This window comes from Diceros bicornis, chromosome 18 (genome assembly GCF_020826845.1).
Source record: "Diceros bicornis minor isolate mBicDic1 chromosome 18, mDicBic1.mat.cur, whole genome shotgun sequence".
In the NCBI taxonomy this organism is placed as follows: Eukaryota; Metazoa; Chordata; class Mammalia; order Perissodactyla; family Rhinocerotidae; genus Diceros; species Diceros bicornis.
Genome location: NC_080757.1, coordinates 55,381,643 through 55,396,155, shown reverse-complemented (window position 1 = coordinate 55,396,155; position 14,513 = coordinate 55,381,643). Strand labels below are relative to the sequence as shown.

At 53.3% G+C, this 14,513-nt stretch overlaps 1 protein-coding gene across 3 annotated transcripts in view; it reads right to left on the bottom strand.

Annotated features, from left to right (window-relative positions):
• The window catches only part of TMEM104 (transmembrane protein 104), a 60,609-nt gene that overhangs the window by 28,013 nt on the left and 18,083 nt on the right, over positions 1 to 14,513 (bottom strand). The gene's annotated exons all lie outside the window — the stretch shown is intronic.

Here is a 14,513-nt window from a genome sequence, read left to right as displayed (position 1 = left end):
CTACGATGAGATGCATGATTCCATCTAGAGGAGGTCGTCTGAGTTCTGCAGGACTGGCGCTTTCACATGAAACTGTGAGAATGAGGTTTCAGAAACAACATTCCCCCATAGGGCAGAAGATGAGCAGCAACCTTCCAAAGACCCAGCCCAGTGAGAAGCTGACCCAGAGAATGTGAGGAGCCTTGCTGTGGGAGAGGGGACTTCTGCCAGGATAGGCTGCTGGACTTCAGACACCAACCCAATCATGATGGAGACGCTCCAATCTTTCACCCACCAATCCCTCAAATATCATTTACCTGGTGGGGATGAACAATGAAGATAGAGGGAGGCTGGAACGCCTCTTAGTGCACTTACCCACTCCACAGCAGTGACTACTGTCTGCCCAACACCTTCCCAGAATGTGCTACTTAGAGCAAGTTACAGCTTATTATCCCTGGGCACCCCCTCCCCAAACCCTCACCTAGAAGGTCCTTGGAGATGCTTGCCGAATGGATTGAAAGACTGAAAGATTTAGGTGATGCCTGAAGATAAAAATGGAGAGTCGATGCCCAGATATTCTAAAGAAGTGTGTGCCTGTTGAGCATACAAGTCAGCTCTATAAATCCAGCTGTCATCTCACGACATCCTTCAGCAGAAAACCGAGTCCGCTCATGTCAAACAATTCAGCCTCATTCTGAATGAGTGCGTAGACATGTAATACCTGCAGCCATCACCAAAAGGCAAGTGTGCACTTGCTGGAAGATGCTGAGCCCGAGAGAGGAGGGCGCTGAGCCCCTGGGAGAGGGGGGCGCTGAGTCCTGAACAAAGGCAATAACGAGCCAAAAGTCAAAGATCTTGCAGAGAGTTCTTAAGTGGCCACTGAGCTACAGAACAGAGGCACGAAACCAAGCCCACGGAACTCAACAGGCGGTCCGAGGATCAGGGAGCTGGCCAGGATAAAAGACTTGACCCTATGCCCGATTAACTGAGAGGAGGACAAAACTCTGGGGCACCTTCCCAGCAGAGATGTGGACTGGCCAGTGAGGTGATACCTGAACAACTTCTGCTGAAATACTGGCAAAAACGTTATTCATCTCTGATACTGGGGAGCCTGGGGGAATGATTTCAGGAAGAAACCATGGAAGGGGTGGATGCTCCCAACTCCACACACAAGGACAGCTCCAGCTGTCACAAGCCCAGAATGCTGCCTCCCAGAGGATGTGAATTTAGTTGGTTTGTGGCTGGGAAGGTCAGCATGGAAAAGAAGGGATGAGAGCCTCCTAGATAGAGCGGAGGGAGCAACTGCTTCCAGGAGGCCAGTGGTCAAGTGGCAGCCTTGATGCAGGCTGCATGGGATGAGACTCCCTGAGCCTCTCGCGCCAGCTGAGATGGAAGGGCTTAAACACAGCCACAGTCCAGGGCCCTGGGGCACCACTCACCAACTCTTGGGGAGCCTGGGTGATGCTGTTCTCAGCCTTGTCAGCCTGGACACAACCAGGGTACTCGGAAGGCAGTTCTCGGGCTCGCTCTGTTACTCCCCAAACACACCGACTAAAAGGCCAGGTTTGACTGTTTGACAGTTGAAAACATCCCCAGGTCCCTTCCTCAAAACCTCTGCTTCCCTTTTTTCAAGGCAACTGGAAACAGAACAGACCCGGGAAAGAATCCAAATAACTTCCTTTCCTGATCTCCCTTCTCTAGAAAACCCCTGCTCTACTTAGATGAGAGAGAAAATCCTTACTCAGGGGCCTGAGGTTTGTAACCTAACTTTACAGTTTTTGCTCTGGGAGGGAAAAATCTGAGCATGTCTCCTCCCTAACCCCTAGATGGTGAAAAAGAAAGGCTGGGAAACTCATCCCAAACTTTCCAAGCAGTGTGATGTCTTATCTAGGGGCCTGGCTGCTTAACTCAGTTCTAAAGACGGTGGGAGAAGGAGCTGCCTGGGAGGGAGTGAATGAGGGCTCCTGGGTACAAGGCGGCCCGGCTGTGCGCCGCAGGAAACGGTTCACGTGCCGTGACCGCCACAGGAGGGAGCTGTCTTTCCAGAACGCACGTTGTGGCTCCCAGGCAGCGGTCTCCACCATCATGTCACAGTCCCCTCCCACCCCAGCCTTTGGAATCAGGACAAGTCCCAGATACCTGGTCCAGCTATCACCCCCAACATCATCTCCAAGCCCCCAGTCGGGAGATGGTTGGGGGGTTGTGTTCTGAGGGGATGCTGTTGGCAGGGAGGGATAGCTCTGCCCCTGAACAGGCCACTCTTATACCCAGAGCCTTCTCTTGCTTCCTGACACTCCCTAGGAGGCTGATCCATCACTCAGAGAAGGTTCTGCCTTGGGGGCAGGGAAGAAAGAGGCTCAGAGGAGGGCAAGAGAACCAACATCGATGAGTACCTACTGAGTGCCCAGACACAACAGCATCTTCCACCTAAGATCTTTTTTTTAACCCTGAGACGCTGTGAATTGGTTATGGTCTCCATTTTAGAAAACTGAAGTTGAGGGGGATTAAATAATTTGTCCAAGATCTCATAACTACTAAGATCAGAACTCAGGTTGTCTGTATCCAAAGCCCATTCCCTCTTTAGGGCACTTAACTGCCTCCCTGTGTATGCCCTAGAGAAAGGTCTCTCCACCACCCCCTCCATGCCCCTTCAAGGCTGGCTCCCTGTGGGGAGGGGAGGAGGGCTGGGCTGGTCCAGTGGTGTCAGCCTGGCATGGCTGTTGTCTCTCTCGTCCTCTTATTGGACAAGCCTGTGTTGTCCTTTCTCAGCTGAAAAGCCAGATGGTACCTGGTGGTGGGCAGAGTTCCAAGGATTTGATGCCAGAGCTGCAACCCTTGTGGTTTGTGGAGAAAAGATAAATATTGTGGAAAACCCACACAGTCACTCACTTAATGATTCTAGGCCATCGGGGTTTATAAAGGACAGCCTGGCTCCTTGCAAGTGTGAAAGAGAGAGACAGAGTCCTCACCCACCTTGCCCAGGTGGAAAGATGCAGAGGCTGGATCTTGAACTAGGCGGGCTTTAAGAACATTATGACGGGAGCTGGGTGGGACAGAGGGTGCGTGTGTGCATGAGGCTGTGGGAAGTGGGCAGAAACAGGCAGAAGGGCTGGGGGCTCTGCCTGGAGAAACAGACCTGACTCGACCTGGCACCTGCTCTAACACTTCACTGCTCGTATTTCAGGCACCAATGAGGAGGTGGCAGAGAGAGGGATGGGTGGGAAGCCATCCTCCACTTCTTGGCACGTGAACAGCTTCTGACTGCTCCCCTCTACCGTCACCCAAAGACAGGGTGCCCCCAAGCCCTTGCTGAGGGGAGCTTCTGTCCTGGCAGCGACAAGCAGAGGATGACCTGCACCTCTGGGAAAGGAGGCGCTACCTGGACATAGAGTTTCTCTGGCTGGAGCAGTGGCCGCCAGCTGTGGTGAGCCCTGGGCGTCAGCAGGCCTGAGGGCTGATAATGAGACTCACACCAGTGCCCGGCTACAGACCTGCGGTGGCAACCCTCCTGTGAATGGTCTCGTCCATTCACATTCTCGGAGCAACTCCTGTGTGAGGGCCCCGCCAGCTCTAGACACAAAGGTGGATAAGGCACAGCCCTGCCCTCGAGTTGCTCACAGTGAGGCCAAGTAACTGAATACGTATGAAAGTCCAATTAATGCCACAGCGGGGTAGGGGGAAGAGGAATCGTGGGCACATGTGTCTCAGGGGAATGGGCCCCGAGCTCAGGCTGGAATAAGCGGGTGTGCTCAGACTCTGAAATAAGGGAAAGACATGCGAAGGGCACAGAGCCGTGCAAGTGCCCAGTGTCTTTGGAGGACTGGCCAGCGAGGGCGGGGCAGTGGTGAGAGAGAAGTTTCCAGGAGACTGGAGCAGACCACGCCACGTGGAGTTCAGACGTTGCCTCATGGAGAGGAGCTTCTAAAGGGTTTTAAGCAGGGAAATGGCAGTCAGATTTACCTAAAACCAGGGCTGAAAGAATGAAATAGCAGGACAGAAAAGCCTCATGACCTTGGGGCAATCCTCATGCTGTGAGGCGGCCGGGCCTGGACTACAGGGAGGCGGCTGTGACAAGCAGCCTCTCCAAGGACAAGCACACCAGGTGCCCAGGCTCCAAGGTTCTCCTCTGAGCCCTCGGGATGGGATTCCTCTCTGTTCTAACAGGACAAGGTTTCAAAGAGACTTTAATCATGTGGACTATAAGTTCCAGGGGGCAGGACGTCCTGGTCCAGCTAGGCCGCAGTGATACATGAACGAAAATGCCGTCCCAGGCCCTGGCAGCGAGCCCCATGGGAGCCAGAGTGAGGAAGGTGCACGTGTCCAGGGCAGGCTCCAAACAAACTCTCTACAGCAAAAAGAAAACAGGCCTTGCAGGGAAGGCAGGGCTTTCCTAACGGGTGGTAGAGTCTGAAAGTTCCAGAAGAGCAGCAACCTCTCCCCTCGCCCTCCTCGGGCAGACAGGAACACTTCTCCAGGCACCGCAGGCTTGGTTTACTGGTTCTCTTTTTAGCCGCTGAAATCTCTCCACAGAACATCAAAACTAGCTCTGTGTCTTGGCCTATTTCTGCTGGATGTCAAGGAAGGGCAGAGGATGGGTACACGGCATTATTTCTCCCAAGGCTGCGCCTGGAGAGACTGGGCCTGGGTGACATTATACCACTGCCTCACATACATGAGAAAGCTGGAGGTATTCGTTTTTCTTGGCCACGTGACCCTGGGGCTGGGGAACAGCTGTCAAGGCCAGGCTGGGGTCAACTAGTCCTTATGGGTCCTTAGAACCAGAGGACTTGTGGAGAACAGGTGGCTTGGTGAGCGCTCTGTACACCGTGGACTGTGTTGTGAGTGACAGGGGCTGGGGAGCCTGTGGGTCATCAATCCTGCGCCTCAGCTTCCTTGGAAAAAAGCACCCACACCCCCAACCACCTGATTCTGTCGGGAATTAAGTTGCTCAGATACTTTCGGTGATGGGCAGTGCGTATGCCCCATGGACCTTAGAACCCGCAGGGCCGTTTACCTTGGAATGTAATTGCTTTTGGTGCTCCTGCCCCCTGGACGTGAGGAGGCAGAGCCACTAGGTCACCTCAACTGCCTGGTGTTTGTGTACTGCTCACTCAACGAGAGGTACCGGGTGATTGCTGCAGATGCTCTCAGCACCCTCCTTCCTCATTCCCCTCTGCCGGCCTGTCTCTGCACAGGAAGAGATGGCAGTGGGAATGCTCTGCGCTGTAGCTGGAGGGGAGGCAGGGAAGGAAGTCAGGTGCCCAGAAGCCCAGAACACAGAAGCCCTGCAGAGAGGAGCCGCACAGGCCAGGCTGGCTCCACCCCTTCCCTGCTGATGGCCAGCCTCGAAATAGGAGCAGGATTCTTTGCTGGCACTGAGTAACCTTGGAGGTGGGGTAGGAGGGGAGATGGTATGTCAAGCTGGCTGATTGACAAGCTCTGCTTAATTGGGTATAAGAAATCACACTAACAACCCCCCTGCTTCCTCCCTAGTCGATGGTCAGAGTGAAGGCCTCGCTGTGGGGCTGGCACGCTGTGGGCTTTAAGAGGAGGCCAAGAGCACCATCCGTAGGGACCCAGGAGGGACCTGTTGGCCTCGGGTGACAAAGCAGCCACTGGCAAAGGGATGTTGCTGGAGCCCCTTTGCTCCCAAGGACGCTCAAGACTCTGAAACCGGTCTGATCAGAGCAGGAGTGACACTGTTCCCTCTCTGCGCCAAAGTGCCTGAGGCATCAACTCCAGTATGTCACTAGTGACGCTGGCCTGGAGACCTGTGGACATCTGGCCACTGTCTGCCCTGAAAGAGGCAAGGCACAGGAGGTCCCTGACGGCTGCCTCCACAGCTGTGGCTTGGGAAGCAGTTCTCTAAGGGAGGCCAGAGCAGGCCTCTCCCTGGGAGACTGGGTGCCAGCAAGACCATTTACCACTGTGACAGGCCTCAGCCAGCAGAATTTCTCGAAGAGGAGAGTATACAGAAGCATCCTCAGAACTGGTTGAAAGTGCAGATTCCTGGGCCTTGCAGCCTTAGATTCTGCTACATTAGGCCTAGAGTGAGACCCAGGAATCTATATTTTTAACAAGTGCCTGAAGGCTTTCTCAGGCCAGTAGTCCTAGAACCAAACTTTGAGACACAGGGGAGGCTCTTGTTCCTGTCCTGGTGGAAGGAAAACAGCTGGGCTAGGCTCCTGGAGGCCGGCTACCTGTCCCTCAGCACTGCGGTGAGGAGGAAGGTGCCAGAACTCCCTGAATGTCACAGACCAGTGGGGCCTTCTAGCCCTGGTCAGCACCCAACACCCGGCCCGGCAGTCTGTTCCCTCTTCTTGTCAAGGTTTTCAGAGAAATGTCTCAATCCGTGGCTAAAGGAAGTTCTTCCTATAGCCAAACTAAATACGCCCCCTTGTACTCTGTGACCCTGACTTTTAGGTTCACACTCGCCTCACAGCATCTGCTCAGCAACACCCTCTGCAGTACCTCCCTTTGCACTTGAAGGCTTATTAAGATGTACCTTGGTCTACTTTTGGCTAATCCACAAGACATCCCAAGCTCATGCTAATTAATCAGATGTCATCATTAAAATGCACCCTAATTGTTCAGCTTCACCTAATGCCCATCATGCCCGGGTCCCGTGCATCTCTCTGCTGGCTTTTGGAAACCAGGGGTTCTTCAGCTCCGGCTTTCCCTTCAGCGCCAGCCTGCGGTCTGGAGATCATGCCCACCGATACTTTTATTCTCTGCACAGTGTGCAGGGCCAGCGCTGCTGGTTGGGACGCCAGTAACACGGAGGAGCAGGGTTATTACTTTAGAATGAGCACTTTATTTAATTAAGCAATTACTGCCAGGGCCCTGGGGTGCTATTTAGAAAGACACCAGATTCTGCTTATAACAGACACCCTGTAACAGCCAGTGAGCGTCGTTCAGGGAGCAGCACAGCCTCACAAAACTCAGCAAGGCCATCTCAAGAACCACAGACTCACCTCCGGAATGAAAAGCATTAGAGAGACATGGAGCTGGAAGAGGGAAATGGTCTGCCATATAGGGTTTTCATTCTAGTTAGCACAATATATTTAAGAACATTCCATATTACTCTAAAACTACTAGAAGGCTGCTGGATTCCTTAGACTGCGTTTTTTTTCTGTACTTTTGGGGAAATGAAGCAAAACAAAAAGGGGTGGGGGTGGGGGGAAGTTGGGATCTGAAATCAACAACCGGGACATTTTCTTAAAGAATACAAAGTCATTTTTAGCTTTTTACCCAGAGAGGAGAGGTTTGGAAGTAGAGGGGATGCAGAGCGTAGAGATGGCCTGGGCTGGAGTGTCTTGGGAGTTTGCCTGGAGCAGCTTCTTGAGAATGAGTGAAAACACACACACAAGGGTAGGGGGCCAGGATAAGCCCAGGAAGCTTGCAAAGTGGGGGGCACCAGGTTTCTATCCCGGATCGCGCTACTCACGAATAAGGATGCCTCAGGCTCCAAGCTCAGGGTGTGCCTGGGATCAGCGTGAAGTGGATAAAAACGGTCCTGAAAAAGCACAGTGCAGAAGGTCCCCAGCAGGGCTGCATACTCCCCACGGAGACCCATTTGGAAGTTTCCCAACCAAAGTAGCCTGTGCCTGAGTGTGGGCCGTGGGTATATACTTAACAGGCTCCACAAAGCTTTCCCAGCCTGGGGTATGTGTGTATCCCGGGTGTGTGGGGGTGTCCCTGGTGATTTGTTTAGGTGGGCTGCTCATGACGGCCACGCCAGCCCTGCGACTGCCTATTTCTATGCGAACCGGGCTCTGGATTTCTGCAGTTTTGCACATGAACATGCGGATACCTCCCTTTACACAAGAGATGGGCTTCTAAAAGTTCTATTTATAAATACTTAATTTTGACAGAATAATATCTTAAACACACTAGGGAAACTAAGTACTTAAGAAAAACCTGCAGTGAGTCCTTCTGTAAAGTACCGAATCATTTTGTAACAAATAATTACGCCCCCTGGTTTGTTTTATACATTTGGATTTTCATGTAATGGGGTTTCTTAAGAGTTGAGTATGCTGGGGGGGGGTGTGTGTGTGTGTGGCAAGGTTATGGCACACAACAATTTTCCCATCTCAACACATGACCCTGGGTGAACTGGGGAATGGGTGGGGGTTGGTGGTTAAAGAATGAGAAACCAGACAAATCAAACTGACATTTTCCCATGTGCCCAGGACTAATGTTGGCTTGCCTTGGGCAAGTGGCATTTGTAAGGATGTACTCACTACGTTCCAGACAATGGAGATCGGGGTAGAGATCTGGGACATTCTAACAGTGGCAGAGAGACACTCAAACTGCCATTGTGAGAAGGGGGTCTGGTCAGTTCACCTGCTCAGGAGCTAGAACACAAGGTCCCTTCACCTAGTACGAGGGAGTAAAACCTGGGGGAACCCCAACTAATGCCAACGAGCAGCTTCTGAGGCTTGGGGGAGGGGTGGCGGGGACTGTCCAGAAGAAACCACTCCCACCACCTTGTGACCCAGATTCCCATAACCTGGTATCTTTACTGGGAGCATGGAGAAAGAGGCAGGGGGATTAAGCATCATCTTCTAAGCTGGTGTGTCAGGTATCAGCCACGGCAGACACAGGACATGGGGCGTGATGGATGGTGGGCTTAACGCCAGCCGACAGAACCCATGTCCCTGAGAGCCGCATTAAAAATAAAAACAACAATCCTTTCATTGAGCTGGAGGAGGAAGCTTGGGCCAAACACCCAAAGGAACTGGGGGTGGGGCGGGGGGGCAGGCACTGTGGCCCAGGGAGATGCTACCCAGGTCTCTTCAGAAAGGTGAAGGCTGGTCTAGAGCAACGCTGGGCAGGCACCGGGGATAGAATGGAAGCTGTGCCCAGACAACAGCAGCAGTTTTGGGGACTAGCTGGGTGGTGGGGGCTCATGGGGTCCCTTGGCAGGAGTTCACGAGACAAGCCACAGTGTCAGAGTGAGTGACAGAGTAATCTGAATTTCATTTAGAAAGGGCTGGGGCTGTGGGGGTGAAAAGCACACCAAAAGACAAGAAGTCATTCCCGGGGTGAGATACATAGACAGCTCCCCAGGAACAAAAAGAGAGCGAGAAAGCAAAACACAGGCCTGTCCCTATATTATTGATTTCCTCGAAAAAGAAAGAGACAAGGTAATCCTTTAAAGTCAGTTGTTTCAATCTGAGCACTGGTCATTGTTTGAAGGTAGAATTCACTCAACATTAGAGACCGTCTGGGTAGTGGGTACAGGCACTTTTGGGGCACGGGGCAGACATTCATTCTTCCTTGAGACCCAGGATCATGGATGAAAGCAGAGGTTCAGCACGTGGGGGGACTGTACCCTGGGACAGGAACCCTCCCAGAGGCTCACGGCGACACGAAGCCAGAGGACCTGGTTGGAGACACCACAGACCATCACCCGGTCCAGCTTCCAGCGTCGGCTGGGCCCGGACCCGGGCCAGGAGAGCTACTCCCCTCACCGCACCTGCAGTGGCTGCCCCGTGAGACCGGCACCTTCCCACGAGCAAGTGGGGAGAAGAGAGTGAGAGGCAAAACATAACGACCTTTCTGGAGCCTCCAGACCTGAAGGAGGAGGAGCTGACGAGAAGCACAGTGCGGAAGGAAGAGAGGGACAAGAAAGAGAGGCTCTCCTGGTTGGGCCACAACAGTCACCGTCCTGTGAAGGAGGTGCTGGGATGTCCCTGACCCCACAAGCAATGCCCTCCCCGCCTCTCGGCGCAGTCCAGCTTGGTGCTCTGACCCCACGGGAGTTGAGTCAGACAGGAGGGCGACGTCGCCCAGAGAAGGGAACCTGCCACGGGGCCTGTTTACTGGGCTTAGGGCCCTGCTCTCTGTTTCCAGACGGAGCCAACCCGTTAGACCCTCCACAAAGACAGCTCACCTGTCCTGTCAGGTCCTCGCTAGCCCTCCGGGGGCCACCCTTCCTCTTTACGTCTGTGCTTCATACCACTCCAGGTTCCTGACGTTGCAAAATCCGGGGGCAGCATTCACACTGTTTCCTACAGGAGCTGTGTTCTGGGGGCACATGGTGGTGCCCCTGGAGGGGTGCAGCAGTGTCCCCGAGAGTCCCCAAGTCCTATGAAATCACTGCTGCTGCTAGAACTTGTTGCTCCACACTAACTCCCCTCCCTGCTGGTCCTGAAGGCCTCTAGGCCACCTCCTGCCCCAGAATTGGTAAGGATAAATATTCAAGTGATGGTAGCGGTGACCCACTTATTTGCAGATGCCACAGCCCCAGGGCACAGTGGCTGATGCTGAAGGAACACTGCGAGAGATCATGGCAGGGGAAGGGAAATGTCCTTGGGAAGACGCGTTCAATTCCACAGCTACTGAGTGACCGGGAGAAGTCGGCTTCACTATCTAGGAGTGAGGGGCGGCAAGAAGGACAGCAAATCAGTCCAGTGGACGGGCAGGGTGTGCACACACGGATCACTGAACAGACACCCGCCTCGGGCAGCGATCCCCCGCCCCCCTCGCCCAACGTCAAGCTCCAAGGGCTGATGGATGGATAGGTGCGACCTGCCGCCTCCTATCCGGCCTTGCAGCGGGGCTGCCCTGCAAGCTGAGCAAGTCTGCGTTACCGTTACCGGGGCCAGAGCACAGGGCTGGAGAGGACGAAGAGCGGGCTCCTGTCTCTACCTCAGCTCTGTGACCCTGGGGAAGTCACAGTCTCCAAGTCTCCGTTTTCTCTGCTGTCAGGTGGGATGAGGCCATGTACCTTACTGTGTGGCTGGGAGGACCAAAGAAGAAACGAGAAAATAACCGGTAACGTGCTACACCAAGGCAAAAATACAGCAGGAAGGAGCAGTCAGAGCTCAGCACAGCGCTGCCATGGGGAAGCACTATGCCCTCTTCCACCCCCTCACATAAAGGACGTTTTCCCCTTGAATGGTACTGTTTAAGGAAGAAACCATTTGGTTTCAAAAAGGGGACTGCACGCTGTTTTAAGTGTGGCAAACAGACAGAGGCAAGTATTGCTGTGTAAGACTGAGACAAGATGGAACCAAAAAACACGGCCTCCTGGCAGAGAAAGAGAAACCAGGACTCTCAGTGAAGGCTTGGAAGGACCCTTCTAATGTTCACTTGAGCTCAAATCTCAGATTGACCTACTCCTCTAGGAACGGAGTCCAGTAGACAGAACTCCCCCTGCGGCCCCCAACACATACCCTACTTCTTCAAAGAGAAGAAGAACCACTTCTTCTGGGGAGAGCCCCCTCCATCTGGCAGAGGACGGCAGGTCATCTGCAGGGCACTTGCAGCCTGCATCTCTCTCTTGGGTCACCTGTGCCCTTGAGGTGGATCTCACAGCTCCTGTGTCCAAGGCAGGATGGCAAGCCACCCAGGGTGACCTTGTCCTGTCCCAAGGCAGCCCATGAGGAGCCCCCTGCTCAATACCGCCAGTTTGTGGCTGAGTCTCCAGCCAGGATGAGCTATGCTCTGCCATCTGCACAGCCGGCTCTGCTCGGCCAGTGCCTGCTGGGCTGCCGGTGACCCAGCAGCATCTATCCACCTGTAAGTGGCGGATGCCGCTCCTGCGAACAGTGAGAAGCTTTCAGCACTCAGGGAGTCCCACTGTCCTCCCAGGGCTTCCCTCTGACACTCCTGAGGAGGCGGCAATGGCAGGGCCGGGTCCTGGGTAAGGGGTGCGAATGACAGGCTGGGAAGCACTGCAGGTATGAGGAAGTGAAACAAGAGCGCTCGGCAGTGCTCTCGACTCCAGGGACAGCAACACACGTCCCGCTTCCCAGACACTCGGGACAGGCCGATTCCTGGACGGAACTCCTGTACATACAATCCTACCACTTCACCAGTGGTCCCTGGCTCCTTCTCACTGCATAGGAAAGAATGAAATGCTAAATTCTGACTTTGTTTCCTACCAAAGTCGGAGAAGCTCTGCAGAAAGAATCCCAAGATATTCCCCAGCCTGGAGGCAAGGTTACCAGTTTGAAAGAGTTGGGGCATCTAACACTTTCCCATTTGATCCTTCAAAGGAGCAGGAGGGGTGGGTGGTGGGGTTCTGAGAATCCACAGCCTGCTGAAAGCACACCCTAACGTTAACGCTCACGGGCCTGCACAACAGGGCCCAGGTCACTACTGGCTCCAGCTGCGATGCCTTGCTGGGACGCGCTGGAAAGCACACCTGACTCACGGGCCCCCTGCTCTGCGGCTACTCCAAGGAAGGAGAGGGAGAAACTGACTCATATCAGCTGCAGTGGCAATCACAGGATGTGGATGGAGGTCGCAGGGTGCAGGAGGGGAGGAGGAATTTTCCATTTGTTAAGGTCAAGGGCTTTGGGAGGCGACTGGTAGCTGCTGGTAGAGAAGGATGCCTTCTTATACGTAACCACAATGCTACACACAGGCTGGCCTCTGGAGATGGTTAATATCCCAAATATTCTCATTCTGTGTATGCATCTCAGTAGCATTCCCAGGAAGACACAGAAGAGATTATTTCCAGAGGACTTTCTGAAAATTAAACCACAAAATAAAAGTCTGCACCTTCATCCCCTAGAACATACTGTCCAGAATAGCAATGAAGAAGTGGTTATTAGGAGGCCCTTTTAAACATGCAGGCCCGACGGATGCACGGTCTACCTGAGACACAGAGATGACTGTGCGCAGGGTAGGAAGGGTGCTTGAAATCTACTCCTTGCCTTGTCCAACATTTTGGTGAAGTCTGGCTGGCAGAAAAATCAAACAGCTTGTAGAAAGAGGTGCAGTGGGAGCCTCTAGAAGGGATGAACAATCTTCTGAACATGGGGGGCAAGGGGAAAGGACGACCCTCCTCCCCATGATCTGAAGAGGCCACTTGACAGAATGAAGACAGAGGCTTGTGTGAGCCCCGCAGGTCAGACTTGGGAGGGGAAGATGCCGTTATCACCTGCAGTAGAGAGCTGAGGACCGAGGAAGGAAACCCACATCTCTGCGCACCCATTCCCCCAGCCACTCTGCCCCTTCCAGCTCACTGAGAGGGGGAGGCCTGCAGAGGGCTGGACAGCACCTGGTGTTTATGGTCAGGAAGCACTATGCTGTGGAAGCCACGGACCTGGAGCCACATGCAAAGTTGTAAAGAGACTTCTGAGACAATGTGAATGTCCATCTGCCTTCAATTTCTCCAAACCAGGAAGAATAGCACATCTGAACCAAAAACCTTCCGAGCAAACTGAATCCCCAGCAGTGGACTGGGGTGGGGGAGGGAGGGTGTCAACAACCAGAGAGAAGAGGCCCTGCTTCTGCTCACTCTTCCCTTAACATTCCTGTAGCTTTTGCAAGCCTGGTGGCAATTAGCTTTATGAGTTATAAGTGTAATATCCGGGAGATGAAGGCAGTAATTAATGCCTGTCTGCCTTCCTGAAGGGTTCCTTCTGTTCAGTCAGAGAGTTATTGAGATTCAGGGAAGGAAGCTTCCATCATGTGGAAGGTTTAGAGAAATAAGTGAAAGAACAATTTAACAAGGCAATAATAATGCTTCTAAATAATTTACCAGGCAAATGGCAGCAGCCAATATTCCCAGTGTTCCATACCCATTTTTCTGGTGGGCAGGGGAATGCGCCAGGCAGATTCCGCATGGACTCCAGCAGCCTTCCTGGGAAAGACCACCTGAGGGGCTCTGCTGCTGTCCTGCTGGACAAGCTCCCGTGTCTGTGTCGAGCCTCTTGGACCCCTTCTCCACCTCCTCCTTCTGCCCATCTATGCCAGTTAGTGATCCAGGTGGGACTTACACTTACTAACACTTTTGCTAATTTTATCAATCAAAGTTTGTTGAAATGCTAAGAGGCTAACAGGCCTCGGCTCTCCCAGCTGCCTTGCCCAGCTACTCTGCCCACCTCCAAGGCTAGGGAAGTGGGGAAGGGTGCCAGGAAATTAACTTGCTACCAAATTCCCACTGGACCTGTCGGGGAGGATCTGAGACACAATTCTACCAAAAGACAAATTCTTAGCCATAGCCGAAAGTGCAAGATAAGACACACAGATCACCCGACTGACCCAGAAATGCAGACAGGAAAACAGACACCTCCCAAGGCCTGAGCCACAGGACTCCTTCTGTAGGTCTCTAGGGTGACACTGGGAAGGCAAAACTACCATTCAGTGGCCCTTGGGGTTAACAAATTCAGACCCAAATAACACAGCTGGCAGGGCCGGCAGAAACCTTTGCCAAGGTAGAGATAATTAAGTCAAGAGGCCAGCTCCTGAAAGGCTCGGCTCTCTCTCGGCCCTGCCTTCTGCTCCAATCAGCTAAGTGGCCACGTGTCAAACTGTGTGTCACCTAGCACACCTAAATCTGTGTCAGGGCTGAGGACGACCAAGAAGAAGCAGAGAATATTAATAGATGCTGCAAAAGGGAAAGGGAAGCGTTTCTGAGTTCTGCCTGCAAAGCAGGCAGAGATAAATAACTGCCTCTGGTTCTGTAGCTTATTACCCAAGACCCGTCTGGCATGTTGCTCAGCCCCAACTCCTCCTGTCCAGGGCACAGAGCAATCAAAAATGAGCCTGGAGATTCATCTTCTCCCCCTGCC